The sequence below is a fragment of the Protopterus annectens genome, chromosome 16.part0 (genome assembly GCF_019279795.1).
Source record: "Protopterus annectens isolate FY-2018-M chromosome 16.part0, PAN1.0, whole genome shotgun sequence".
Taxonomy (NCBI): domain Eukaryota; kingdom Metazoa; phylum Chordata; order Ceratodontiformes; family Protopteridae; genus Protopterus; species Protopterus annectens.
In genome coordinates, this window is record NC_056750.1 from 881,407,786 (window position 1) to 881,433,432 (window position 25,647).

At 47.6% G+C, this 25,647-nt stretch overlaps 1 protein-coding gene across 1 annotated transcript in view; it reads left to right on the top strand.

Annotated features, from left to right (window-relative positions):
• LOC122790680 (src substrate cortactin-like) overlaps positions 1-25,647 on the top strand; it is a 1,120,562-nt gene that overhangs the window by 90,065 nt on the left and 1,004,850 nt on the right. The window lies entirely within an intron of this gene.

Sequence of the window (25,647 nt, forward strand, 5' to 3'; positions counted from 1 at the left end):
CGACTGCCTGTTACAAGCGGACAGCAAAGACAAATTAACAAAAGATCTGAAAAAGGTTATTCACCTGCTACAAGCCCTGGGATACACAGTCAACACAAAAAAGTCAAGGCTGATACCATCCCAAAGGATAACCTTCTTGGGTGCAGAACTGGACACATCAAACCAGATGGCATTCCTTACAGCAGAAAAACAGAAGCAGCTACCACTCTGTTTCATGGCATTAACAACGCAGAACCAGCTTACAGCAAGGAAAATCCTGCAAGCCCTGGGTTACATGGCATCCTGCATAATATTAATTCCACATGCCAGACTACATATGAGGAAGTTGCAATGGTACCTGAAGAATTTATGGTCTCAGCACAAGCACAGCCTAGAAACCCAAATTCCAATAATTCCATGCCTGAAGCAAGAATTCCAGTGGTGGGCCCAGGCCTGTCAATTGAACAAAGGACCGCCCTTCCACAGGCCTCACCCAAACCAGACTATCACCACGGACGCCTCAGACCTCGGTTGGGGGGCACACATGGTGGACAAGTGCATACAAGGCTTATGGACTCAAGACCAGATGAACCTACACATAAATCAAAAAGAGATGCTGGCAGTAAAACAGGCAATTCAGACATTCAGACCACTTCAACAGGGTCATTTGCTGATAAGGATGGACATCACCACAGTTATGTGGTATATCAACAAGCAGGGAGGCACACATTCATTTCCTCTATGCCGGATGGCAATGGACCTCTGGAATGTGACCCTGAGCTTCACCATTCAGCTCCAGGCCATATTTGTGCCAGGAAAAGAAAATATACTAGCAGACATCTTAAGCAGAACCACCACGGATGCCCACGAATGGATGCTGCATCCAGACATCTTCAAAACTATCACAAGGAAATGGGGAATGCCAGAAATAGACCTGTTTGCGTCCCCACACAACCACCAATTGAAAAAATTCTGCACAAGGACATACCACCCACTTGCTTGGAAGGTGGACTCCCTATCCTTCAGTTGGGAAAACCTGACAGCATATGCATTCCCACCTCTTCCTTTGATGCACAAAGTGCTACTGAAGATCAAAGAAGATCACCCGAGGATCATCTTGATAGCTCCAGACTGGCCGAGACAACATTGGTACCCACTACTGAGGAGTATGTCCCGGGAACATGCATGGCCTCTACCCCTACTACCTCTACTGCTAACACAGAACAACTTCAAAATCCTGCATCCAAACTTGAAAACACTGCAACTAGCTGCTTGGAACATTATATAAGGCAAAATAACCCAGATTTATCTCAAAGGGTTAAAGACATCATCTTGGAGGCTCGCAGACCCTCAACAAGGAAAACTTATTCAGCAAAATGGAAAAGATATTTCATTTGGAGTGCAACAAAGGGAGTAGATGCATCATTGGCAAACATAGCTAACATCCTGGAATACTTAGCAGAGCTTTTCCACAATGGTCTGTCTTACTCCTCCATTAAGATTCATGCATCAGCAATTTCAGCAGAATACAACATGGATCCTCCAGTCTTTTCTCAACCTCTACTCAGGCAGTTTCTCAGAGAAATTAAAAATGTAAAGCCACCAAGGAAACCACCATTGCCTACATGGGACTTGAACTTTGTGTTAGAAAAGTTGACACTTCCTCCTTTTGAACCAGCAGCAACAGCAGAATTACAGTACTTATCTTGGAAAACTGCATTCCTGCTTGCAATCACTTCAGCTGGAAGGGTTTCTGAATTACAGGCATTAATGGCAGTACAACCCTTCCTTATCTTCCATCAGGATAGAGTGTCCATGAGAACTAATCCTACCTTTATGCCAAAGGTAGTCTCCAGGGTATCATTAAACCAAGCAATTCACCTACCAACATTCTTCCCCAACCCGCAGAACAGGGGGGGGAAGATTGCTGCATACCTGGGATGTACACAGACAATTGCGCTACTACCTGGACAGAACCAAGGACAATAAAAAAACTGACCAGCTTCTGGTAGCATATGCAACAGGAATGGAAGGAAAAGCAATTTCAAAACAGACGATCTCAAAATGGATAGGAAATTACATTAGATTTTGTTACTCTTTTCATGGAAAGGCAACTCCAGAAAACATCAGACCTCACTCCACAAGGGCTACAGCCACTACTACAGCTTTCTTACGAGGAGTGGCTACCAAAGACATCTTAGAGGCTGCTACTTGGAGCTCCGTGCATACATTTGCCAAGCATTATAATCTTCCTTTATACTCCAGATCCCGAGCAGGTTTTGCCACTGCTGTTTTGCAAGGGATCTTAACTACACCATAAACTCTTAGTGCCTCCTCCCCCAGTTTGGCTATGGTATTCTACCCATTTGTTAGGACTGCAGATGCATCCTTGAAGGACATAGTACAGTTTTGTAGATTCCATAAATGTAGATGTCCGAGAGGTATGCATCTGCAGTCAGGATTACCCACCCTCCTTCCCCTCTGTGGTACTCCTAGGGTAATTGCCCATCTTGTAGCTAGCTGGGGGAATCTATTATGGTGTATTTGTTTGTATGTATGTATATACATGTTTATTTCTATTTGCGCTCTATTGTTTGGAAACATTTGCATTTATCCAAATTTAGCCTTCCTAGAGGGTACCTGGCATCTGGGGCAAGAAACACTGAGGAAAATGGCGTCGGCTGATGCCTTTATACCCGCTGAACTGCAGCTATGACGTCGGGTGAAGTGCGACATCAGCCGAGGCCAGACCCAGACTTTGGAATCCGGCCGACCGAAGGGCTGCCTGAGGCCAGGACAACCCATTTGTTAGGACTGCAGATGCATACCTCTCGGACATCTACATTTATGGTAGGTACAAAACTGTACTTTGCGATCTCTTTGTGTCTCCCTTAAACACCAGGTGCGACAGTTTTTTCGCTCTAATCCCTCCTCCAGGGGATTCCCCGAGAGACGCTCTGGTGCATGCTTGGCCTCCCGGTCTTCTTTACGCTTACCCCCCTTTGCCTCTGATGCTCCAGGTTCTTCAGAAAGCCTCTCGGTTGGGGTGCAGAATGATCCTCATTGCCCCATTCTGGCCTCGACAGATCTGGTTCCCTTACCTAAGGTCTCACTCGGTGAATCCACCTTGGATTCTAGATCCCATTCCGGATCTGATATCACACCCATCGAACCTACCAACTCCGAATCTGGACAACCTGAAGCTAACTGCTTGGCTGCTCCAGTTCCACTCCTAATTAGGACTCCCGGTAAGGCCATCCTGGTAGCGGCTCATAAACCATCTACCAGAAATGTTTACTGCAGTAAATGGAAACAATTCTCCATTTGGGCGGAACAGCAGGGTCTAGATCCCTTCACGGTTCCCCTTCCTCTGGTGCTAGACTTCCTTACCACTCTTTTTAATGATGGTGCCAGTAGTTCCACGGTCAAAGTGCAGCTTGCGGCCATTTCTCACTATCATGTTGGTCATGACTCTGGACCGCTTATGTCCGCCAAATTATGTAAAATCTTCCTAAAAGGCACCTTTCTCCTTAGACCCCCTGTCAAGCAAGCGGTTCCACCATGGGATCTTTCCTTGGTTCTTCAGGCCTTGACCGCTCCCCCCTTCGAGCCTGCGGCCACAGTAGATCTTAAATTCTTATCCCTTAAGACTGCTTTTTTAGTAGCCATTACTTCAGCCAAAAGAGTTTCGGAACAAGCCTTATCCATGAAGCCGCCTTACTTGGTCTTCCATCCGGACCGCGTATACCTCAGGACCAATCCCTCCTTTCTTCCTAAGGTAGCTTCGGAAGCAAACATTAATCAGTCCATCAACCTCCCTGTTTTCTTTCCTAAATATCAGAACAAGGGTGAATACAAGCTGCATTCCTTGGATGTTCACAGGCAGCTTCATTTTTATCTCAACAGGACAGCTGGTTATAGGCAATCCGACCAATTGTTCATTTCCTTTGCCAAATTCAATCTGGGTAAGCCAATTTCCAAAGTCTCCTTGTCACGCTGGATTTCGCAGTGTATTCTTTTAGCTTACCAAGATTCTGGGAGTCCCGCACTGGAGGGAGTCCATGCCCATTCGACCCGGTCAGTTTCTACCTCAGCGGCCTTTAAAGCTAGGATTCCTCTGGATGACATTTGTTCAGCAGCCACTTGGGCGTCATCTCATACCTTTCTCATTACAAGCTGGATATCACATCTAGAGGTAGAGCATCCTTTGGCTTCGCGGTGCTCCGGAATATCCTTCCATGACGGCCGCCCAAGATTCAGGTAGCTGGGGACTCTGTCCCACAGGTTGCAGACAAATGAATCTCCTACTTCAGATTTAGAAGTTATGTACTTACCATAACGTTCCATCTGAGTAGGTGGATTCATTTGTCTGCAACCATCCCGCCCTCCTATCACCCTGGCCTTGTCAGTTTCCTGCATAGAATGTGTTACCCGTTTCTAGGGTGTTTTGATACAGGGCAAACTCGATCTGAGGTCATGTAGGGAGAGCAGGGCATTATGGGTGAGGGGAGGAGCTAGGAGCTCGGATCCATAGCTGGATAAACCATGCCGGATCGGATCCGATATCGGATCCATAACCCACAGGTTGCAGACAAATGAATCCACCTACTCAGATGGAACGTTATGGTAAGTACATAACATCTAAATGTTAAGTTGTCAATCTCGCCTTCATTCTTGCTGGATGGGTTCGGAGCCGATCCTCGGCTCCGACTCGGCACTTGCTTTAGCTCGAGAACTCCTTTTACCAGCTCGAGGCAACCCTATATCCCATGATGCAAGGCGGAACTACCTCAGATCTCGTTTGCCGCTTAGCGAAAGAGGTCTCCTTTGCCAGCTGAGGTGAGTTTTTCTTAGTAAAATAAGAAAAGTGTAGTTAGGAGTTTATTTTTCCTTTTTGAGCGTCAGTTTAGTCTGTAATCTAGTTACAGCCCACCCTTTCCCTCTTTTTCAGTCCTTTTGTAAACTTTTATAAGTTTTAAGTTACAGTAGTTTAGTCAGGCCTAGTTCCACTTGGTTATCCCTTCCTGTGTGTTTGTGTAGGGATTAAGTTGTGTGTTTGTGGGGACTGTTTGTGTCTATCCTTTTTAGGATGTCTAGAGAAGGCAAGGTCTCAGGCTTCAAGAAGTGTGACCAGTGCTGTCAGAAAATGTCCCTGACAGACGGTCACACTTCTTGTGTGTATTGCCTGGGGCCTTTGCACCTGCAGGACTCCTGTGCGTTGTGTCATGCTTTTAGCCAGAGAGTCCTGCAGGAAAGGAGGAACAAACTTATCCTCCGAGGTTTACTTAAACCTGAAGGTTCTCCTCCTAAGTCAGGAAACCTCATAAGCCACCGAAGGCTCAGGCTACAGTGTCCAAGCCTCCTCCGGTGGCCGGCTCCGAGCCGACATCGCTCGGCTGGAGTCGATGCTGTTTCTTCTAAAGTAGTGGGTTCGGTGCCGGCCGGCTCCGATACCCTGACTCTGGCCTTGTCGGCTCCGGCTGGAGCCGACACCTTATCCAGCATCGGAGCCAAGATATCCTCGGCTCCATCTGGAGTTCAAGGACGGCTCCGATGGTTTCGACCCATAAGAGATCGGTCCCTTCTATTATGAGTGTTCACTTCGGCTCCGGGTCTCCTCTTTATCGGGCGGAGCCATCGGAGCCGTCTTCGAGATCTTCCAGGCTGTCTGACCACGACTTGGAGAGGGTGGTAAGCAGGCTGTTGAAGTCTCAGGCACTGGCCCAAATGCTCCATAGCCCGTCTCAACAGACTGCGGCTATAACCCTATCATTGAGCTTCCTCCTCCGACTCCACACCAGAGTTCGGAGCGAGCTTCTAGGGACAGCGACTGTTTGGATGTCGGAGCCGATACATCCTTCGCCCGGCTCCGTCGCTCCGATCTCTTCCTTGAGACCTTCCTTGGAAGGATCCGTCGTCTGGTTTCCACTGTCGGCTCCGAGGGGCTAGTGGCATCGGACCTTGTCCGACCGCTCTCCTCTCGGGCTTCGCTCTGGTAAGCTCGGCACCGACATCGGCCTCGAGCCTTTCTCTCTTTGGAGCCGACCATTCCTGTCTCTTGAGCGGGTGTGTTCTGGTCTCGGGAGAGGAGCCTTTGAGGTGATGAGGAGTGTCCTGGCCTCAGAGCCAGGTCAGCTCCCGTCCCTCTAGCTCCTCCCTCATCAGTGCCTGCAGATGCCTCTTGCCAGCCTCTTGCTCTCAGGCCCAGGGATCCATCGCCCCAGGTTTCCCCACTGGGAATTTCTTCCTCTTCGAGGTTTCCCCTGATCCTGCAGGGAACCCCTCGAAGAGGACGTGTAAGAGGAAACACACAGACTCCCCCGAGTCTACTACATCTGATACCGACTTAGATGAGTCGGAGGGTTCCCCCCGGTCCCCCTCTGAGGATGTCTCCTTTTCAGACATCCTAGAGCTCCTCAAACAGAGGGGGAATTGGCCCTCCATTGACCCCTCCGAGGATGAGTCGGTATACCTGGAGGCTTTTGGATCCCGACCCTCCACCTCCTGGGTGTCCCCGCCTTTCGACCCACTCATGCAGGTAGTGGCTCGGAAGGCGTGGGCGGCTCCAGATTCTGTGGAACCTGATGTCCTTCATGGATGCATCTGCAGTCATAACAAGTGGGTTGTCCTGTCGTCAGGCAGCCCTGCAGTCGGCCGGATTCCAAAGTCCGGTCCGCTTCGCTGATGTCGCACTCCACCCGGCGTCATCACTGTTGGTCTTCGGTATAAAGCATCAGCCGGCGCCATTTTCCTCAGTCTTTCTTGCGTGGCGCCAAGCAGAAGCTGTTCGCAAGTGCGGTCGGTCGGATCCAGAGATTACTTCTACCGAATACTACTTGAAGACTTCTAAAGCTAAGTACCCGTTGGGGACTCTTTCTTGCCTCAGCCGATGTCAGAAAAAGTTAACAATTGTTTAACCTGTGGGAAACAAATACCTCATAAAGATTTCCACTCTTACTGTCTGCCTTGTTTAGGCCCAGCCCACGACGTAGCAGCCTGTTCGCCTGTGCCTCTTTCAACCGACGACGCTTAGGCGTCGGTCGGAGTTTGCAGAACAGTTTTTCGGTACTGATTTTGCGTACATTATGCCGCCGGATCCTCCGACTACCCAATCTTCAAAACGCAAAGATAAAGACCGACACTCGCGGTCCGCGGTTTCGCCGAAACCACGGTAAAGCAAATCAAGTGTCTCGGTTTCGAAACCGAGAAAACTGATCAAAGTACAGCTGAACCTATTCTTACAACTGAGGCCCCTGCTACAACTCTTGCATCGACCTCAGAAATTTTACCCACTACGGTGGTTGACTTATCAGACACCATCCCCTTGGATGTCTCTATCCCAGCACGTGGTGCTGCTAGGCCTCCAGCAGCCATGTCCATTAAGGCCTTCGCCAGGGCTAAAGCAGCCAAGACTACTAAATCAGTGCCTGTTAAACCCCCCACATCCAGGCCCTCTTCTAGTTCTCAAATGCTTTCTTTGGCAGAAGATTTAATTTATTTAATTAGAGGATCTCAATCTCCCCCAGACAGGGCCTCTCAGCCCCCAGAGAAGAGACCTAGGGCAGAGCCCCCTGAGCCAGTGTCTTCTGATGATTCTGATAATGAATCAGACATAACTGACCAGCCAGAGGCTCCCTTCTCCAATTTTGAAGATTCTGATGCTGAAGAATCCATTCCTGCTGCTTCCCCACCAGAAGAATTCTCCTTTGGGGAAACCTTGCATGCCATGCGAGAACAGTTCCAATGGCAGCAACAGGATTTTTCAGACTCCAGAAAAGACTTAGGACCTTTCTGCACCTCCCACAGCACAGGCCCTTAGCTATTCCTCCTGTTCTCTCTGTGGTGGATGATGCTTTCAATGATGTTTGCTCCGCTCCAGATTCTTTACCCCCAGCCCCTGCCAAACCAGACAGATTTTACAGGGTGCCAGATACTCATCACCACCTTTACAAGGCCCCACTAGCAGACCCAGAAACTATATCCCAGGGTCCCAAGGCAGTAGCACCACAGCTAAAAACCCTATTCCTTCTGAAAGGGAAGCAAGGTCATTAGACAGATGGGGTAAAAAGGTCTACACTTCAGCTACTCTCTCAGCTAGAGCTTTAAACTGTCAGTTTCACATGATACAATTCCAAGAGTTTATGCTTGATCAGTTAACTAAAAAACTAACCACTGATGAATCTCTTGATAAGAAATATGTATTAGAGATGGTAAATAACATACAACAGGTTAGCAACCATTCCTTAAAATGTGGCTATGATGCACTGGAGGCTTCATTTAGATCAGCCATGACAGGCACAGTGATAAGAAGGCATGCATGGCTAAAGGAACAAGCCTTACCGGATCATGTTAAAGCTAAGTTGCTAGATGCTCCTATGGACAAGACAAGTTTGTTTGGTACACCTGCCCAGCAGGTTATGAAGAAAATGGAAGAAAAGGCAAAATCTGTTCAAACTGTTAAAGATTTCTTGCAGGTCCAACCCCCAAGGTTTGGCAGGAACTGGCCTGCCAAAAATTGGTCCTTTCCTGACTCCACAAAGTTTCAAAGGGGCAGGAATAGACGTTCCAGAGGCAGAAACCAATCCAGTGGTGGTGCCTACAGGGGGCGTCAGTGGCAAGGTAACAACAGAGGCACAGACACAGCCACTGCCACTACATCAGCACAACCACAGTGACTTAATCCTAACTCCGCCTACCAGGGAACAAATAGCAGCTCCTCTAGGCGGAAAGTTAACCTTATTTTCAAAGAACTGGCACTACATAACAAAGGACAAGTGGATTTTACAAACCATAGATCAAGGTTACCGGTTTCACTTCCACACTTTACCAGTAAAAAGAGGAATGCCAAATCTACCTCCAAATCAAAAAACAGAGGCTCTACGCCAGATAATGGAGTTAGCAAACATGAGAGCTGTGGAAAGAGTGCCAACATCAGAACAAGGAAAGGGGTTCTATTCCAGACTATTCCTAGTCCCAAGAAAGGAAAAAAGTTGGAGACCAATTCTCGACCTGTCCACCTTAAATACATACATCATTGTCCCAAAATTCAAAATGCTGACCCTACAGCAACTTCTTCCCATGCTGGGCAAGGAGTCTTGGCTGGTAACTCTAGATCTCAAGGAGGCATACCTGCACGTCCCCATTCGACCAATCTGCAGAAGATACCTCAGATTTCTTGCAGGATCAGAGCACTATCAATTCTCAGCATTGCCCTTTGGCTTATCTACTGCACCCAGAGTATTCACAAAATGCCTGGCATCAGTAATCGCCCATTGCAGACTACAGGGAATTCAGATTTACCCATACCTGGACGACTGCCTGCTACAAGGGACAACAAAAGCAAGCTGACAACAGATTTACAAAGGGTCATTTACTTGCTACAAGGACTGGGATACACAGTCAATTTACAAAAGTCAAGGCTGATACCATCCCAAACAAGGACATTCTTGGGCTGAATTGGACACAGTACAGCAAATGGCATTCCTGACTACAGAAAAACAAAAGAACTTCCTCTTTACTTCTTGGCACTAACAAAACTGAACAAGTTAACAGCAAGAAAATTTCTGCAGGCCTTGGGCTTCATGGCATCATGCATAATCTTGGTCCCATTTGCCAGACTACATATGAGGAAACTACAGTGGTACCTAAAGAATTTATGGTCCCAACACAGACACAGTCTAGAAACAGAAATCCCACTAATTCCATGCTTAAAACAGGAGTTCCTATGGTGGGCTCAGGCATGCCAGTCAAACCCAGGCCTACCCTTTCGCAGATATCAACCAAGCCAGACCATCACAACAGACGCTTCAGACCTAGGATGGGGCCCACATGCTGGACAAATGCGTGCAAGGATTGTGGACACAGGATCAACTTCACCTGCACATCAATCTAAAAGAAATGCTGGCAGTAAAACTGGCAATCCAAAAGTTCAAACCATTCCTCAAGGAGGGCCAGTTGATGATAAGGACAGACAACACCACAGTCATGTGGTACATCAACAAACAGGGAGGCACTCATTCATACCCCTATGCAGAATGACCTTGGAGCTGTGGACCCTGGCACTCAGCTACAACATTCAGTTACAGGCAATATTTGTACCGGGAAAGACAATACTCTAGCAGACATATTAAGCAGAACCACTGGATGCCCACGAATGGAAGCTGCACCCGGACATCTTCAAGACCATCTCAAAGAAATGGGAATGCCACAGATAGACCTATTCGCATCACCTCTCAATCACCAGCTCAAAAATTCTGCACAAGGACATTCCACCCACTAGCATGGAAAGTGGACTCACTCTCCTTCAACTGGAAAGGCCTAACAGCATATGCATTCCCACCTCTTCCCTTGATACACAAGGTACTACTAAAAATCAAGGAAGAACGTCCAAGGATAATCCTGATAGCCCCAAACTGGCCAAGACAACACTGGTACCCACTACTGAAGAGCATGTCTCGAACAATATGTGGCAATACCCTGATGCCTTTGATGTTAACTCAGAACAACTACAGCATCATACATCCAAACCTAAAACGCTGCAACTGACTGCATGGAACATCACATAGCAGCAGCTAATCCAGAACTTTCCCAAAGAGTTAAAGACATTATTCTTGAAGCACGCAGACCTTCAACAAGAAGGAACTATGCTGGAAAATGGAAAAGGTTTGTCATTTGGAGTACCGAAGAGGAAAAGATGTGTCAAACATAGATATGCCTAACATTCTGGAGTATCTGGCGAACTTCTTCATTCAGGCCTGTCCTACTCCTCCATCAAGATACATGCATCAGCTATTTCAGCAGAATACAGCTTTGATCCACCTGTTTTTCGCACCCTTTGCTCAGGCAGTTCCTCAGAGGAATCAAGAATGTAAAACCTCCAAGGAAACCACCATTACCAGCTTGGGATTTAAACTTTGTGCTAGAAAAGTTGACACAATCACCCTTTGAACCAGCAGCAACAGCAGACCTACAACACCTGTCATGGAAAACTGCTTTCCTACTGGCAATTACTTCAGCAAGGAGGGTTTCAGAACTACAGGCCTTAATGGCAGTGCAACCCTTCCTAATCTTCCACCAAGATAGAGTGTCCATGAGGACTAATCCTACATTTATGCCCAAGGTGGTATCCAGAGTATCTTTAAACCAGGCAATCCACCTACCTACCTTCTTTCCCAACCCACAAAACAGAGGGAAAGAATACTGCATACCTTGGATGTACATAGACAGCTACGCTACTACTTGGACAGAACAAAAATAGCAGAAAGACTGACCAACTTTTGTAGCCTATGCAACAGGAAAGGAAGGAAAAGCTATTTCCAAACAGACAATCTCCAAATGGATAGGAAATTGCATACGATACTGTTACTCCTTCCATGGAAAACCAATTCCACAGAACATAAGACCTCATTCTACAAGGGCAACCGCCACTACCACAGCCTTCTTACGAGGAGTGGCAACCAAAGACATTATTGAGGCGGCTACTTGGACCTCCGTGCATACATTTGCCAAGCATTATAATTTGCCTCTATATTCCAGATCCCGAGCAGGGTTTGCCACTGCTGTACTGCAAGGGATCCTAAACACACCATAATCTACTTTTATCCTCCTCCCTAGTTGGCTATGGTATTCTACCCACTTGTTATGACTGCAGATGCATCCATGAAGGACATAGTACAGTTTTGTACCTACCATAAATGTAGATGTCCGAACTGGATAGCATCTGCAGTCAGGATTACCCTCCCTCCTTCCCCTCTGTGGTACTCCTAGGGTGTTTACCCTCCTAATAGCTAGCTGTTGGGGGGGAGTCTTTTATGGTGTATTTGTTTGTATATATGTACACATATGCTTATTGTTGTGTTTACCTCTATCTATTTGGAAACATTGGCATCTATCCAAATTTTAGCCTGCAAGAGGGCTACTGGCATCTGGGGCAAGAAACACTGAGGAAAATGGCGTCTGCTGATGCTTTTATACCCGAAGACCAACAGTGATGACGTCGGGTGGAGTGCGACATCAGCCGAAGCCGGACCCGGACTTTGGAATCCGGCCGACTGCAGGGCTGCCTGACGACAGGACAACCCACTTGTTATGACTGCAGATGCTATCCAGTTCGGACATCTACATTTATGGTAGGTACAAAACTGTACTTTCCCAGGAGACCATCCAAGTTCATCACGGCTCCTTCGGATAAACAGTTCCTTTCCAAAGGTGTCTCTGTGGATGCTATGGTGGTGGCGTCGGCCACTAAGAAGGAACCGGCGGATCCTTCAGTACCTGTCCATCCTCCTAATAAGGATTCTAGGACCATGGACAGGTATGGAAAGCGGATGTTTTCTTCAGCGACCTTTTGCTATGCGTTCGCTGAATTACCTTTGTCACTTCACCAGGCTTCAACGAGATATTCTCAAGGAACTGGGAGAAGTAGTCCAGGATCCTTCTGCTGCTGGGGCTCAGGAAAAGATTGCCTCACAGCTGGCTATCCTGAATTCCATATCTAACTCCTCCATGCGGCTCATATCTTATGCGGCCGATGGAGCGAGCAGGGCCGCAGGCACAGGTGTTGCTCTTAGACGCCAAGCCTGGATGCGGCTGTGTAATTTTGCAGACCCCTTTAAGGCGTCCTTCACCAACACCCCGTTTGATGGTTCGGCTTTGTTCGGACCTCAGGTGAAGGATACTTTGACCAGATGTGAGCAGGACGGTAAAACTCTTTCTGCCGTTGGAGTCCAGTTTTCCACTCCTTCTAGACCTTATCCCAAGGGTCAGAAGGGGGGGAAGATGTGGTTCAAAAGCCCAAGGAGCTACACCGACACACATGGTCAGTTTACCCCAGAGGCGGAGGGGTAACAATAATAGACGCCCTAGAGGCAGGGGTCCTCAGAACCAGGGCAACAGGGAATCTCTTCCTGAGAAGCCCTTTCAGCATCCCTGAGGTGTTGCCCGACTGTCCACCCTTGGAGGCAGTCGGGAAGAATTTCACTGTACCCAGTAGCCTGGCAATCCCTATCCCAAGAGAAGTGGGTACAGTCGATCATATCCGAGGGTTACAAAATCCTTCGAAGGTTTCCGCACCTCTACAATCCCTTCCAGACATCTCACCCGGTCAAAGGGATTTGGCAAGACCGAGGTTTCAAAACTCCTGGAAAAAGAGCCATCCAGACAATGCCGGCAGACCAAGTAGGATCCGCTTCTACTCAAGATTCTTTTGGTCCCCAAAAGGACGGGAGATTGGAGACCGATACTAGACCTAAGCAGACTAAACAAGTCTGTCAAGAAGGCAAGATTCGGATGGTCACGCTGCAATCCATTCTGCCCTTTCTGGGCAAGGACAACTGGATGTGCTCTATAGACCTTCAGGATGCGTACTATCACATAAAGATTCACAGACGCTCCAGAAGGTTTCTCCGCTGCTGGGAGCCAGTCATTACCAATTCAGGGCACTGCCCTTTGGCCTCACTTCAGCCCCCAGAGTGTTCACCAAATGCATGGCAGTGGTCACAGCTCACCTGAGACGTCGAGGATTCCAGGTGTTTCCTTATTTGGACGACTGGCTCCTCTCCGCCACCACCAAGCATCAGCTTCTTCGGTCCAGAGACTATACCCTACAGCTTTGCAAGAAACTGGGAATTTCGGTAAATTTCGAAAAATCCTCTCTGCTGCCTTGCCAATCTATCACCTTTATAGGCGCAGAGTTAAATACCGTCAAAATGTTAGCCAGGCTAACAGATCAAAGAATTCTGGACATCCAAAAATTTGTTCGGCTTCTGTTACAAAGCAAAAAGATCAAAGCCAGGTTTGTCATGAGAGTTCTAGGTCTAATGGCTGCGGCCATTGTTCTTCTACCACTGGCTCGCTTTCACATGCGTCTCCTGCAGTGGATGCTTTTCACACAGTGGTCGTATCACGATCTTCCGATGAGACACGAGATCTTAGTGACACAGTCTTGCAGGGCTCATCTGGGCTGGTGGATATCTTCCCCTCTTCTTCATCAGGGCCGACCCTTTGTTCCCCCTCCTCCAGTTGCCACAGTCACCACGGATGCCTCCCTGATCGGGTGGGGGCATTATCAGGGCAGGATGGTCCACGGACGTGGCAACCCATAGAATACCATCTGCACATAAATGTCCTGGAGATGAGAGCAGTGCTTTTAACGTTGCAAGCCCTCGACTTTCTTCCCACGGGGACTATTGCAGTACAGACGGACAACATGTCCGTGGTCTGGTACATCAACAAACAGGGCGGAACCAGGTCCTATCCCTTATGTCGAGAAGCTCTCAGACTTTGGCAATGGGCGATCTCTTCTCAGCGGTTTCTGATAGCAACGCACATCCCCGGCAGGTCCAACCTATTGGCGGACAGGCTAAGCAGATCTATTCTGATGCCTCACGAGTGGTCTCTCAATCAATCTGTAGTGGATCAGATTTTTCTGAAGTGGGGCACTCCTTCTTGCGATCTTTTCACTACCCCTCAAAACAGCAAGTGCCCAGATTACTTCACACTATTTCCCCTTCCAGGCCAACCCTTGAGAGACTCTCTAACCCAGGATTGGCCTCGGGGACTTCTTTATGCTTTTCCTCCCTTTCCATTGATTCCACAAGCCGTTCAGAAAGCCACCGTTTTGAGAGCCAAATTGATCCTCATTGCTCCATATTGGCCTCGACAAATTTGGTTTCCGTCTCTACATCGTCATCTTCTGGTGCAGCCCTGGCATCTGGACCCAGTTCCGGATCTTTTGATCCACCAGTCGGGTCAGCAGCACCGGGCCATTCATTCTCTCAACCTCACTGCTTGGTTGCTCCACTTCCTTCCCTAGCCAGGCTACCAATGTTTTCTGACTCCGTGTCTTCTTTGAAGTCGTCCACTAGAACTATTTATGCTAGCAAGTGGCGACGTTTTTCAATTTGGGCAAACGCCAGAAATATTGATCCTTTTACTGCTCCTGTACATTCTGTTTTGGATTTCCTGGCGGAGGTTTTTCATTCAGGATCCTCGTCATCTACAGTCAAAGTACAACTGGCTGCTATTTCCAAGTATCATGTTGGCTTGCATGACAATAACATCATGTCTCATAGGTTATGCAAGGCCTTTTTGAGAGGAGTTTTCTCCTAAAACCGCCTGTGAAACATCCTCCTCCGCAATGGGATCTAAACTTAATGTTGGCATCCCTAATTCTACCTCCTTTCGAACCGTCTGCTACATGTTCTTTGAAGTTATTGACGTGGAAAACTATATTTTTGCTGGCTGTTACTTCTGCAAGAAGAGTTTCTGAGATTCAGGCCCTCTGTATTCGTTCACCTTATCTGGTTTTTCATAAGGATAGGGTTTCGCTAAGAACTAACCCTTCCTTTCTTCCCAAGGTTGTATCTCAAACCAATATTAACCAATCTATAGATCTACCATTTTTCTTTCCTAACTATTCTGACAGAGCTGAACAGAAGCTGCATTTTTTGGATGTTCATCGTCAGCTCAGGTACTACTTGCATAGGACTAAACAAATTAGAAAATCAGACCAATTGTTTGTCTCCTATGCAGAAAACAGGTTAGGTCTTCCAGTATCTAAAGTGACCTTATCTAGATGGTTGACTTCCACCATTTCCTATGTGTACTCTCTAAGGGGCAAACAACTATCTTCTAAGCCAAAAGCACATTCGACCAGGAGTCTATCCACTTCTGTAGCCTTTCAGGATAGACTTCCCATTGACACTATTTGTGCAGCAGCTACTTGGGCCACGCCTCATACCTTTGTGTCTCATTACAAGTTGGATTTGGCCTCCAGAGATAGGGCCAGTTTTGGTTCCACAGTTCTCAAGAGTCTGTTCCATTGAGCCACCCGGGATACAGGTGCTAGGGATGCGGTCCCATCCAGCAAGAATGAAGGCGAGATTGACAACTTAACATTTAGAAGTTATGTACCTACCATAACGTTCCATTTTAGTTGTCTTCTCTGCCTTCTTTCTTGCCCCTCCCTCCTTCCCCTGGCCTGGACAGATCTTGAGAGTTCCTATTAGATTGCTTCCTCTGGAGCATTGTTATGAGGACTTCTTTTAGGAACCATGGTTCCTAATTATGTTAGGATAGTCTTTAGCAGGGTCAGTTAGCTGCCAAACGAGATCTGAGGTAGTTCCGCCTTGCATCATGGGATATAGGGTTGCCTCGAGCTGGTAAAAGGAGTTCTCGAGCTAAAGCAAGTGCCGAGTCGGAGCCGAGGATCGGCTCCGAACCCATCCAGCAAGAAAGAAGGCGAGAGAAGACAACTAACATGGAACGTTATGGTAGGTACATAACTTCTAATTCTACAAGCTCTGACAATGGCATCTTTTGAACCAGCCTCTTGCAACCTCCGGTATTTGTCATGGAAAACCTTGTTTTTGCTCGCCATTACATCTGCCAGATTTATTTCTGAACTTCAAGCTTTATATGTATCAAGACTCCATACTTAATTTTTCATAGATATAGTGTCTCTAAGAACTAATCCGTCATTTCTGCCTAAAGGGATCTCTGAAATGTCCATTAATCAAGCCATTGAATTGCCAGTTTTCTTTCCCAGTCATTCAAACAGAGGAGAGTATTGCCTACAATACCCTAGATATACACAGACAAATCCATTTTTACTTAAACAGGACTAAACCCTTTCGTAAATCTGACCAGTTATTTTTGGCCTTTTCTGGACCTAGATTAGGATCTGCTGTTGCTAAGGTCACATTAGCTAGATGGTTGGACTGTGTGACCTTTATTTACACACACAATATCTCGTTGCCTACTACCGTGGAAGCTCATTCAACAAGGTCAGTGGCGACTTCTGCTGCCTTCCATGCCAGAGCTTCTTTACATGACATCTGTGCAGCTGCAACTTGGGCTACGCCTCATACCTTCATCAATCATTACAAATTGGATTTGGCCTCCAGGGGAAGAGCATCTTTCGGTTCTATGGTGCTCAGGAATGTCCTTCCATGAGTGCCTCTCAGGAGTAGAGGTAGCTGGGGACTCTGTCCCGTGCATAAGGAATGAATGAGGATTAGCAATATCAGATAAAGAAGTTGTCTTACCATAACATTCCATCTGTATTGTTGATCCTCGTTCAGTCATTACAACCCTCCCTCCTTCCCCCTCCTGTGGTTTCTAGTGGATCTCACCATCCAGTTCTCTTAGGTTATTTGACCAGAGGTAGCCTCTACCTCCTTTAACTTGCAAACTCAATCTGAGGTAACAAGGAGAGGGGAATTGTGGGTAAGAGTTTAGCTCGAGAGTTAGAAGCTGACGTGAGCTTGTGAAATGGCCGGCTCTGTTCCGAGCTCGGAACCGATATCCATGAGTAATGAATGAACGAGGATCAACAATACAGATGAAACGTTATGGTAAGACAAGACTTCTTTTTTTTTTTTTTTTTTTTTTTAATTGTGCTGTTTACGGAGGTGGGTTTGACTTTTGAGCCTTGCCTAAAAAAGGCACTATGGGGGCAGCAAGAGCCTTGGCCAGTATTCAAAAGCCTAGGGATGACCGGTGCAAGCAGTCTCTTGTGAAGCAACGTGGCTTGTCGAGCATGTCTTCCCAGGCTGGAACCTTCTCCTCTTGACTGTTCCAGTCTTGGGTGGAGACAGCTTAGCTTTCAGTTTGGCTTTATAATTGCATCTCTCGCATATGTTAGTGTTTTGTGGTGGGAGGAGAGGTTTGTCTGTGTACATGAGGCAGTTGTAACATTGCCTCAGGATACCCAGATTCACCAGCTGGACTGGAGAGTACACCTGAAATTGCCCTTTGGTCATGCCTGAATAGTAGGGTGAGCTGCTTAGTCACTTGGTGAGGGGTGAATAAAGAGCCTTGCCCTGCTGGGCAATCAAGTGCCAGGGTATATTGGTGCTTGCTATTAGGTCTGAGCAAGTGCTGGGCTGTAGGATGCTTTTTGAGTGCTTAGGTTGAGAGTTAGACTAGTTTCAAGGTTGTAGTGGAGTGGCCTGCCTTTCTGGTCCAGGATAGGCAAAGTAGCATCGGCTAGTTACACCTTCATTTTGTGGCTCCACCACTGCCTTAGATGTATTTAGTTGTGGTAGTGGGGGTGGTGTGAGAATCTGCTGTATGGTACTTAGCTTTGTGAAGACAGTATTCCCTAAGTAGGACAGCATGGTGGGCTTACCTTTTTGTCAACAGATGTCCTACATTTTGCTAGAATGTTGGCTGAACTACTTGACTGATAACTGCAGAATGTTAAGTTGTCAATCTCGCTTTCATTCTTGCTGGATGGGTTCGGAGCCGATCCTCGGCTCCAACTCGGCACTTGCTAAGCTCGAGAATCACTTTTACCAGCTCGAGGCAGCCCCATATCCCATGATGCAAGGCGGTAATTACCCAGATCTCGTTTGCCGCTTCGCTGATGAGGTCAGTCTTTTTACCAGCTCCTGGTAAGTGATATTTTTCTTGCTATTTGTCAGGTTTTAGGTTCTCAAACCCTAATTTATAGTCTTTATACCCTTCAGTGTATCTTTTTCACTTAGTCCCATACCCATTTCCCATTAGTTCACTTAGTTTTAGCATATTCAGGCCTTAGGCCTTTCCCACCCTCACAGTTCCTGTCAGGATTTCCCTCAGGTGTATGTGTTGTGTCACTTATAGTAATAACTAATTATTATTATTAGTTATTTATAATTTTTATTTATAATTTTTATTTGTTAGTGTCTTGTTTGGACTGATTGGTGTGTGTGTGTTTTAGGACTGAGCTATGTCAAAAGATACTAGGGTCTCAGGTTTCAAGAAGTGTGGCTCGTGCTGTCAGAAGATGTCTCTGACAGACGGTCACACTTCTTGTATTTATTGCCTGGGACCCCTACACCTGCAGGACTCCTGTGCTATATGTCATTCTTTCAGCCAGAGAGTCCTGCAGGAACGTAGAAATAAGTTGATTCTCAGGGGTGGTCTTAAACCAGAGAGCTCCCCGGCTAAGGTTGGCTCCGGGAAGCCCTCCAAACCTTCCAAGACCCAGGCTTCGGTGTCCAAGTCTGTGGTCTTGGTTCCGACTCCGCCAGAGTCGATATCGGCTCTGTCCGGAGCCGATCCTTCCTTGTTGGAAGTTTCTGTACTGGCGCCGGTTGGCTCCGATACCCTGGCTTCGGCACCTGTCGGCTCCGTCTGCAGCAGACACCCTTGCGTTGAAGCATGTCTCTGCTCCGGCTGGAGCCGAGATATCTTTGTCTCCTCTCGGAGCCGACAAGTTGTCTGCTCCGCCTGGAGCTGAACGTTCTTCGGCTCCGATGGCTCCATCCAAGAAGAGGTCTAGATCTCCTTCTTTGGTGTGTATACACTCTGCTCCAGCCTCTCCCTTGCTTTCGGAGCGGAGCCATCGGAGCCGATCATCGAGGTCGTCCAGGCTCTCAGACCATGACTTAGAGAGACTGGTTAGTAGGCTATTAAAATCACAGGCACTAGCCCAGATGCTCCATAGCCCGTCTCATCAGATGTCAGCTATTCTACACCCCCCTGAGATTCCTCCTTCGACTCTCTTACAGAGTTCGGAGCCGGAGATTATTGGTACTGTGACTGTTGCTGCTTCGGAGCCGATACCACACCTTTCGGATCAGTCGTCTTCGACTCCTATCTCCTCCTTGAGACCTTCCTTAGAGGGATCCAGGCGTCGGGCTTCCCTGGTCGGTTCCGAGGGGGCGAGTGGCATCGGACCCTTGTCCGACCCCGCTCTCCCTCTTGGGGCTTCGGCCTTGGTGAGCTCGGCCCCGACATCTGCTTCGGAGCCTTCCCTCTCGGTGGGACCAGGGATCCCCGTTTCTTCGGAGCGGGATCTCTCGGCCCTCCCTGGGAGCGGAGCCTTCGAGGTGATGAGGAGTGTACTAGCCCCTGAGCTCAGTCAGCAGTCGGTTCCTTTAGCTCCTCCCTCTACGGTGCCTGTAGATACCTCTTCCCGCTCTCTTGCTCCCGGACCCAGAGATCCATCGCCCCAGGTCTCCCCATTGGGAAGAACTTCCTCTTCCGAGGTTTCTCCTGATCCTTCAGGTGAACCTCGCGTAAGAGGACCTGCAAGAGGAAGCACTTAGACTCCCCTGAGTCTACAACATCGGATACCGATTTGGATGAATCTGAGGGGTCCCCAAGATCCCCCTCTGAGCATGTCTCCTTTTCAGACATCCTTGAGCTCCTTAAACAGAGGGGGAACTGGCCCTCCATTAACTCATTACATCCGAGTGACACCACCAGGTGCATCTGCAGTTACCTCCTACTGCTCCTCTAGGCATCAAATATTGCTTGTTCATATTTGCATTAATAATTCCAAAACCATGCCCTATACGAGGTATCAGAATATTTTATCTTGAAGCATACATGATGGCAAACACAATTGTATTGATATTTGACCTATGTCAATGAGTATTTGTTAGAATTGTAAGGTGATAACTTTATTTTTTAAAGACTCAAGCCACGCCCACTAGGAGTTAAAGGTGCACGTTCAAAAAAGCTGTACTGGAGGGGAATGAGTTAACCCCTCCGAGGATGACTCGGTATACCTGGAGGCTTTTGGATCTCGACCCTCCACCTCTTGGGTGTCTCCGCCTTTTGACCCTCTTATGGCGGTCATAGCTCGAAAGGCGTGGGCATCTCCTGATTCGGTGGAACCAGTCCCCAGGAGACCTTCAAAATTTATTATGGCCCCCGCTGAAAAGCAGTTTCTTACCAAAGGTGTCCCGGTTGATGCCATGGTGGTGGCGGCCGCCACCAAGAAGGAACTTGCAGATCCTTCCGTACCAGTCCATCCTCCTAACAAGGAGTCTAGGACCATGGACAGGTATGGCAAGCGGATGTTTTCCTCAGCGACCTTTACTATGCGTTCGCTGAATTATTTGTCACTTCACCAGACTTCAAAGGGACATCCTTAAAGAATTAGGTGAAGTAGTACAGGATCATTCAGCAGCAGGAGCTCAGGAAAAGATTGCTTCTCAGCTGGGAATCCTTAATTCCATAACCAACTCCTCCATGCGGCTCATTTCTTATGCAGCCGATGGGGCGAGTAGAGCTGCAGGCACAGGAGTGGCTCTCAGACGTCAGTCCTGGATGCGGCTCTGTAATTTTGCAGACCCCTTTAAGGCGTCCTTCACAAACTCTCCCTTTGATGGGTCAACATTGTTTGGTCCTCAGGTGAAGGACACTTTGACCAGGTGCGAGCAAGACTTTCTGCCGTAGGAGTCCGTTTCTCCGCCCCTTCCAGGCCTTATCCCAAAGGTCAGAAGGGGGGGAAGATGTGGTTCCGAAAATCTCAGGTTGTCACGCCGGACGCACGTGGTCAGTTTACCCCCAGAGGCAGAGGGGGTAATAACAATAAACGCCGCCCTAGGGGCAGAGGGGGTCCGCAGAACCAGGGCACCAGAGACTCTCTCTCTGACAAGCCCTTCCAGCATCCTTGAGGTGTTGCCCGACTGCCCACCCTTGGAGGCAGTCGGGGGAAGATTGTCACTGTACCCAGAAGCCTGGCTTTTCCACTCTCAAGACAAATGGGTACAGTCGATCATATCCGAGGGCTACAAGATTCCCTTCGAGGAAAGCCCCTTCCCTCAAAGAGGTTCCCTTCCAGACGTACCATCCGGTCTAAGGGAAATTGCGAAATTAGAGTTGTCAAAGCTTCTAAAAAAAAGGGCCAGCCAGCCAGTACCAAAAGATCATTTAGAGTCCGGAATCTACTCAAGGTTCTTTTTGGTCCCCAAAAAGACGGAAGACTGGAGACCAATATTAGACCTCAGCAGGCTCAACAAGTCTGTCAAAAAGACAAGATTTAGGATGGTCACACTTCATTCGATTTTGCCCTTTCTGGGCAAAGACAACTCGATGTGCTCCATAGACCTTCAGGATGCGTACCATCATATAAAGATTCACAGACGCTCCAGAAGTTTTCTCCGCTTTCGGCTGGGGACCAGTCATTTTCAATTCAGAGCCCTGCCCTTTGGCCTCACTACAGCCCCCAGAGTGTTCACCAAATGCATGGCAGTGGTCACTGCTCACCTGAGACGTCAAGGATTCCAGGTGTTTCCGTATCTCGACGACTGGCTCCTCTCAGCCACCACCAGGCATCAACTCCTCCAAGCCAGAGATTACACTCTACATCTCTGCGGTCACTTAGGAATTTCAGTCAACTTCGAAAAGTCTTCCTTGTCGCCCTGCCAATCTATTACGTTTATAGGGGCAAATCTAGACACTACTCTGATGTCAGCAAACCTAACAAGTCAGAGAATCCTAAATATCCAAAACCACGTTCGGATCATCCTATCCAGCAACAGGGCGCAAGCCAGGTTGGTCCTGAAAGTGTTGGGCCTCATGGCAGCTGCCATAACACTTCTTCCTCTGGCCCGCTTTTACATGCGTCTCCTACAATGGATGTTCACCCAATGGTCCTTCCAACAGCTTCCCATGCGTCACAAGATTCTGGTGACACAGACCTGCAAGAACCATCTATCCTGGTGGATTTCCTCTCCTCTAGTTCATCAGGGCAGACCATTTGTTCCCCCGGCCCCGGTAGCCACGGTCACTTCGGATGCCTCCCTGATCGGGTGGGGGGGACATTATCAGGGCAGGATGGTTCATGGCACGTGGCAACCGTTCAAATACCATCTGCACATAAACGTCCTAGAGATGAGAGCAGTGCTTTTAACGTTGCAAGCCCTCAACGACTTTCTCCCTTTAGGGACTATTGCAGTTCACACGGACAACATGTCTGTCGTGTGGTACATCAACAAGCAGGGCGGAACAAAGTCCTATCCCTTGTGTCGAGAAGCTCTCAGACTTTGGCAATGGACGATCTCCTCTCATCGGTTTCTGGTAGCAACGTATATCCCCGGGAAAACCAACATAATAGTGGACAGATTGAGCAGAGCTATTCTCATGCCTCACGAGTGGTCTCTCAAGCGATCCATTGTGGAGGAGATTTTTCAGAAGTGGGGCCGCCCATGCTGCGATCTTTTTGCTACACCCCAAAACAGCAAATGCCCAGACTTCTCTCTCTTCCCACTTCCGGGCCATCCCCCCAGAGATGCTCTTACCCAAGATTGGCCCCGAGGACGACTTTATGCCTTTCCTCCCTTTCCTTTGATACCACAAGTACTCCAGAAAGCTACCGTCTTGAGAGCCAAAATGATTCTCATTGCCCCTTACTGGCCTCTACAAATTGGGTTCCCGTTCCTTCATCACCATCTTTTGGTGCGGCCTTGGCATCTGGACTCAGTTCCAGATGATCTGACCCACCAGTCGGGTCAACTGCACCGGTCAGTTCCTTCCCTCAACCTCACAGCTTGGTTGCTCCACTTCCTTTCTTAGCCAGGCTTCCTATGATCTCTAACCCCGTTAGAGATATCATAGTAGCTTCTCTTAAGTCCTCTACTAGGAGGATTTATTCTAGCAAGTGGAAACTCTTCTCTTTTTGGGCAAAATCTAAGAACATAGACCCCTTTACTGCCCCTATTCAGTTGGTCTTGGATTTCCTTGCGGAAATTTTTCACTCAGGTTCTTCGTCTTCTACAGTCAAAGTTCAGTTGGCTGCAATCTCGAACTTCCATGTCGGCTTTGCAGACCACAACATTATGTCCCACAAACTTTGTAAAGCCTTTCTCAAAGGAGTGTTCCTTCTTAAACCCCCTGTTAGAGATCCTCCACCACAGTGGGATTTAAATTTAGTGCTGACATCCTTGATACTTCCCCCTTTTGAACCGGCTGCTTCATGTTCATTAAAGTTTCTTTCTTGGAAGACACTTTCTAGTCGCTATTACCTCTGCTAGAAGAGTGTCTGAATTTCATGCCCTCTGTGTTCGTCCCCATTATTTGGTCTTCCACAAAGACAGAGCATCCTTGAGAACCAACCCATCCTTTTTGCCCAAGGTTGCTTCTAAGACAAATTTAAACCAATCCATTGATCTCCCTGTATTTTTTCCAAATTATTCTAACAGGGCGGAACAAAAATTGCATTACTTCGATGTTCATCGCCAACTTAGATATTACTTGGATAGAACAAAGCAATTCAGGAAGCTCTTTCTGTCTTATGCTGAAAATAGAAAAGGTCTCCCTGTTTCTAAAGTGACCTTATCTAGATGGCTGTCTTCCACCATTTCTGACATTTATCAGCTTAGGGGCAAACAGCTGAACTCAAAACCTAAAGCTCATTCCACAAGAGGTCTAGCCACTTCTACAGCCTTTCAGGCTAGACTACCCTTAGATACTATTTGTGCAGCAGCCACTTGGGCCACTCCTCATACCTTCGTTTCTCATTACAAATTGGATTTGGCCTCCAGGGACAGGGCAAGCTTTGGTTCCACTGTTCTCAAGAGTCTGTTCCATTGAGCCACCCAGGATAGAGGTGCTAGGGACGCGGTCCCATCCAGCAAGAATGAAGGCGAGATTGACAACTTAACATTTAGAAGTTATGTACCTACCGTAACGTTCCATGTTAGTTGTCTTCTCTCGCCTTCTTTCTTGTGTCCCTCCCTCCTGTCCCCCTAGCCTGGACAGACCTTGATCTCCCTTTTTCTCTGGAAGATTCTTCTTCCTTGGACACCAGATAGTTCTTGTCCTGATTACCTGGTTTCCCTTGCAGCCTTTTTAGGTTAGTGTTCCTCTTTCCTTGGTGGAAAGTTTTTTATAGGCAGTTTTTTCCTCTAGATACCAAACGAGATCTGGGTAATTACCGCCTTGCATCATGGGATATGGGGCTGCCTCGAGCTGGTGAAAGTGACTCTCGAGCTTAGCAAGTGCCGAGTCGGAGCCGAGGATCGGCTCCGAACCCATCCAGCAAGAAAGAAGGCGAGAGAAGACAACTAACATGGAACGTTATGGTAGGTACATAACTTCTAATTTAACAGTCTCCACAGCCCATGTTATAGTGGAGTACCTTTTTTGTGGAATAGATGGTAGTAATAGCGTGACCAGTATGACCAGTAATAGCCCTGCTCGTTATCTTCTGTCCTGGTGGTAGAATTCTTGTACTGGGCATGTTGACAGTATCTGAAGAATGACTACTTTAAAACTTGGTTCCACAGTTTTCCACTCCCTTATGCAGAAGGTTTCCATCTTATTTTCAGACTTGGTCATGCGTGATTGTTGCATGTCAAGATAAATAAAATGTTTTGTAACTGCCTTCAGAAAATCTCATCTTTAACGATGAGAAAGGATTTATTTGTGAATCTGTCATTGGGGTGTTCTGCCAGCGATTATTAGTTGTGGAGTTTTTAAGGCAACACGGCAGTATGCTGTTTTCTCAGAGAGTGCAACTTCACTATTTACACCCATAGCAGGGAGTTGTATCTCTTCTTATTTATGTTATTCCTTTTTGGATTCTGTTGCTTTATTTCTGGGGTTCTGTTTGTGGCTTCTGGTGACACACATGAGTGTAGAGGAGGAGTTCTGCGTATGTCAGGTGTGTGATCAGTAGTAATCTGATGTGTGTCGTGCATACTCTGCAGGTCTGTGGTCGGCAGTGAACTGATGTGCTGTGTGTCGTGTCTGTGGTCGGTAGTGAACTGATGTGCTGCGTGTCATGCATATCGCAGGTTGGTGGTAAACTGATGTGCTGCGTGTGTTGCATACTTCGGGTCTGTGCTATCAAATGCATACTTTGGGTCTGTGGTTGGCAGCAAATTGATGTCTGTCTCGTGCATACCACTGGTCTGTGGTTGGTAGTAAAGTGATGTGTGTGATGCG